The sequence below is a fragment of the Gekko japonicus genome, unplaced genomic scaffold (genome assembly GCF_001447785.1).
Source record: "Gekko japonicus isolate JY-2015 unplaced genomic scaffold, Gekko_japonicus_V1.1 scaffold4419, whole genome shotgun sequence".
Lineage (NCBI taxonomy): Eukaryota > Metazoa > Chordata > Lepidosauria > Squamata > Gekkonidae > Gekko > Gekko japonicus.
The window spans coordinates 37,014-42,074 of NW_015173271.1; the positions used below are offsets into that span (position 1 = coordinate 37,014).

Consider the following 5,061-nt stretch of genomic DNA (forward strand, 5'->3'; position numbering starts at 1 on the left):
ACAGCTCTTATCAGAACTACAGCTTGCCCAAGGTCATCCAGCCAGGTGCAAGTGGAGGAGTGGGGAATCAAACCCGGTTCTCCCAGATTAGAGTCCGCGCACTTAACCACTACACCAAATTTATTGACATTTCTTGACATTCACCACAGAAGACTCACGCTCAGAGTTCTGAGTCTGGGCCCCAGGTTAAAACATGAAATGGCTGAGTGATTAAGAGAGTCTGGCGAAGCAAACTATGATGCTGCAGCAGCAGCAGCAGCAGAACTGCAAGCAGGAGACAGCCAGTTCCACTGCGGGCCTGATGGAATCCCTTTGGGGGCCTGATCCGGCCCCCGTGCCGCATGTTTGACACCCCTGGCCTGGAGCATCCCTGACAAGTGTTTGTCCAGCCACTGCTTGAAGACTGCTAGTGAGGGGTGTGTGCATATCCTCTAGTTGACCCATCAGAACATCATGGGGAACCCTGTCAAAGCCTTTACTGAAATCCAGGTAAACAACATTCACAGCATTCCCCCCCACTTCAGGTAGTGTACATAGCTCTCCCTCGGCCAGTTTTTTTTTTTTGTTGTTGTTCACAGCAACCCTGTGAAACGGGTTAGGGTGGAAACGCACGCTGCCCAATCTGCATCTAGCATTCACTCCGCCGTTTTACCAAAACCCACGCTGGAACGGAAATTCCCCTCTGCATCAGGCCGCCTTCACTTTGATCAATTGTCGGATTTTACGGCAGTCTCCAGACTGCATGCTGCTTTCACTTCCTCTGACCTCTCGGTTTTATGGAACTGTCTGCCTAGATTTATGGCCGTCTGATGGCCATTCAGGGGTAACTCTGCCATCACTATGGCGTTGGCTTGGGGGTATCTGAATGTGGCCCATATCTTTTTCTGTTCCGTTGCTGGTGTGGTAAAACAACGGAGCAAATGCTACATAAGAACATAAGAGAAGCCAATGTTGGATCAGGCCAGTGGCCCATCCAGTCCAACACTCTGTGTCACACAGTGGCCAACAATACCAGGTGCCATCAGGAGGTCCAGCAGTGGGGCCAGGACACTAGAAGCCCTCCCACTATTGCCCCCCCCCAAGCACCAAGAATACAGGGCATTCCTTGCCCCAGACCCAGAGTTGCTATCTATACCTTGTGGCTAAGAGCCACTGATGGACCTCTGCTCCATATGCTTATCCAATTCCCTCTTGAACCCGTCCCTGCTTGTAGCCGCCACCACCTCCTGTGGCAGTGAGTTCCATGTGTTAATCACTCTTTGGGTGAAGAAGGACTTTCTTTTATCCATTCTAACCCGACTGCTCAGCAATGTCATTGAGTGCCCACGAGTTCTTGCACTGTGAGAAAGGGAGAAAACGACTTCTTTTTTTGACCTGCTCTATCCCATGCATAGGAGGAGCTACGGTGGCTCAAGTGGTTAAGACGCTGAACTGCAGGCTGTGGAAGGTCAGTAGTTCAGCAGTTCGAGACCCAGGTGCCGCAAGATGGAGTGAGCTCCCGTCTCTGGTTCCAGCTCCTGCCAACCTAGCCGTTCGAAAGCAAGAAACTGCAAGTAGATAAATAGGTACCACTTTGGTGGGAAGGTAACAGCATTCCGTGCACCTTGGTGTTTAGTCATGCCGGCCACATGACCACGGAAACGTCTTCGGACAGCGCTGGCTCTTCGGTTTTGAAACGGAGATGAGCACCGCAACCCTAGAGTCGGATTCGACTGGCTTTTGAGCAAGGGAACCTTTACCTTTTTATTCCATGCATAATCTTATAAACCTCGATCATGTCACCCCTGTCAATGATCTTCGTGTCAGAGTGAAGATCCGAACACAGGTCACCCACGTCCGAGCCGGAGGCCCTAACTGCTACACCACACTGTTTCTCACAGAGTTAAGTCTGTTTGGGCGCAGAGAGCAGAATTTGCTTTTGCACTGAAACAGAGTGGGGCTTGTTTTTCCTTTGTGCCCGCTTAGTACTCCTGCACATCAAAGCCTTCCGTTCCTGGCTGTTGCTTCGTTTTAACTGCGAGTTAAGAGGAAGGCCGAGAGACCTCACATCCTGCCTCAGCACTTTTCTTTTCTCGGAGAGATGATCTGATTATTCCTTATCACTGATCTCACTCTTCTCTCTCTCTCTTCCTGTATTCTAAGGTCGAGAGAAACCTCTGTGGAAGCAAACAGCTCTATTTGGAAAGAAGTCCCATTTTATTCAACAGGGCTTATATCCAGGACAGGGGTTTTAGCATCGCAAGTCTATATTGGGGGGGGGGTGGCGGACAAGCCTGTCTCCCGCACATTCCCTGCCTGCTTCATAGAATCACAGAATCATAGAATGTTAGAGTTGGAAGGGACCTTGCAGGTCATCTAGTCCAACCCCCTGCACTCTGCGGGAGCAGAGCCGAAAGAGAGCCCTACAACATACCCGAGAGATAGTCGTCCAGCCTCCGCTTGAAAACGTCCAGCGAAGGAGCATCCACCACCTCCCGAAGCAGTCCATTCCACTGCTCAACCACTCTTACAGTTAGGAATTTTCTCCTGATAACATAGCCGGTATCGACTCCCTCGTCATTTCCACCCATTGGATCTAGTCTTGCAATCCGGAGCAAGAGAGAGTAGATCCACTCCATCTTCTACATGACGGCCCTTCCGATATTTGAAGACTGCAATCATAATCCCCTCTTGCAACCCCAGTTAATGGAAAAATTCAGGTAATCACATCCCCTGATGATGGCGAGGGGTCTGGAGACCAAGTGCTAGGAGGAAAGGTTGGAGGAACTCGGTCCATTTAGCCTGGAGAGGAGACGTCTGAGAGGCGATCCGATAACCATCCTCAAGTACTTGAAGGGCTGTCATAGAGAGGATGGAGCGGAGTTGTTTTCTGTTGCCCCAGAAGGTCGGACCAGAACCGACGGGTTGAAATTAAATCCGAAGCGGTTCCTCAGTGAAACAGGCTTCCTCGGGAGGTGGCGGGCTCTCCTTCTTTGGTTTTCCCCCCCAATATAACTTTTATTGAAAAATTTTCTTTTAAACAGATCAAACATCAAATATAATAGTAAAGTTGTCAACATTAAACAAGGTATGAACCACATAGTCCGAAGTGCAGCAAACAAACGCAGTATACTCGGTACAGAATGTCATTTCAGAGTTCAATAATTAAATTAGTACATACAGATGTGATTTAAGACAAATAGCAATAACAAAAAGGGTTTAGAAGCGCAGCCATTTTATGTATTGGGGGCTCTCCTTCTTTGGAAGAGGTTTACAAGCAGAGGCTAGATGGCCATCTGACAGCAATGCCGATCATGTGAATTTAGGCAGATCAGAAGAAGGGAGGGCAGGAAGGGTTGCCTCAGGGCTTAGTTCTCGTGGCCCTTTCTTACACGCCCAGGGAAATGTCAATCGCCACCTTGGGGTCCGGAAGCAAATTTTCTCCAGGCCACTTTGGCTGGGGATCCTGGAGGTTTTTTGCCATCTTCTGGGCATGGAGCAGGGGTCACCGGGGTTGTGTGTGGGGGGAGGTATTTGTGAATTTCCTGCCTTGTTGGCAGGGTTGGACTAGATGTTCCCGGAGGTCCCTTCCAACTCTATGATTCTAGGTAATCATATCCCATGCGTCTATCCTTTCCCCGATTTTATCCCCCCACCCCGGCTTTGTCTGCGGTGCTGATTCTCCATTTGCAGGGAGTTCTTCACACAGGGAATATCCCCCAAAGCCTGCCATCGGTGCCACCCACTCTATCATTCTCATGTCTGGGAATCTGAAGGGGGGAGGATTGGTACGGCAGCCGCGGTTCATGGTAGAGCTGCCAGCCCCCAGGTCCCAGCAGGGGTTTCCCCGCTTCTGGGGGTTCTAAGCTGACAGCCAGATGGTTGGCAGGGGAAGCCCCGCCTCCAAGCCCCACCCCCCAAGCCGTGACCACCCCTCTCCCTCCGCTCCTGCAGTGATTTAAAGGGCTTCAGCCGATCAGTGGGCCATGTGCTCCCTGCCAATCAGCTGAAACCGCGCTCTCCGGGATCTCTACCAGTTCAGGAGAGCTATTAAGACTGAACTATTCCGCCAAGCATTTGACAACTTGGACTGAGCATGCAGCACTTTATAGTCGCCATTCTGATCAAGTTTTTATTGAGTGTAAAGTATGTTTTTAATGTTGTATTGATTGTTTTAGATGAACTGTTTTATTGTATGTTGCTGTACGCCGCCCTGAGCCGCTTCGGCGGGAGGGCGGGATAAAAATCAAATAAATAAATAAATAAATAATGAAACCCATGGTATAGTGGTGAAGTGTGCGGACTCTAATCTGGGAGAAGCGGGTTTGATTCCCCACGCCTCCAGTTGCAGCTGCTGGTGTGACCTTGGGTCATAAGTTCTTTCAGAGCTGTTCTCTCAAGGGCAGTTCTTGAAAGAGCTCTCTCAGCCCCACCTACCTCACAGGGTGTCTGCTGTGGGGAGGGGAAGGGAACGGAGCTTGTAAGCCGCTCTGAGGCTCCGAGTGAAGGGCGGGGTATAAATCCAATCTTCTCCTAAATTTCTGCAGGAGGGGAGTGAGGGGGTGGTTGTGGGTGGCCGCAGCTCACGGGCCACTCCGCCCACCCCGCAACACCCTTCAAATCCCCCCACTGACCTGACAAGGGGGCCTGGTAACCCTAGTTCATGAAGATGTGTCCATGCAGCTCATGTGCACAGGTGTTGGGTGTTCTGGGGAACGCCTGAAGAGCAGGCCCCAGTCCTGTGGTCCCAGTCCTGCAAGCCTCCTAAGAGAAGGCTTAGAGGGGACATGATTGCAGTCTTCCAGTATCTGAAGGGCTGTCATATAGAAGATGGAGCAGATCTGTTCTCTCTTGCTCCAGATTGCAAGACTAGATCTAATGGGTGGAAATGACAAGGGAGTCGTTACCGGCTAAATATCAGGTGAAACTTCCTAACTGTAAGAGTGGTTGAGCAGTGGAACAGTCTGCCTCGGGAGGTGGTGGATGCTCTTTTGCTGGACGTTTTCAAGCGGAGGCTGGACGAACATCTTTCGGGTATGTTGTAGGTATGTAGGGCTGTCTTCCGGCTGTGCTCCTGCAGAG

At 50.7% G+C, this 5,061-nt stretch overlaps 1 protein-coding gene across 1 annotated transcript in view; it reads right to left on the reverse strand.

Annotated features, from left to right (window-relative positions):
• Nucleotides 1-5,061, reverse strand: part of LOC107120180 (GDNF family receptor alpha-4-like) — a gene marked incomplete at its 5' end in the record, with an annotated part of 64,768 nt that overhangs the window by 15,664 nt on the left and 44,043 nt on the right. The gene's annotated exons all lie outside the window — the stretch shown is intronic.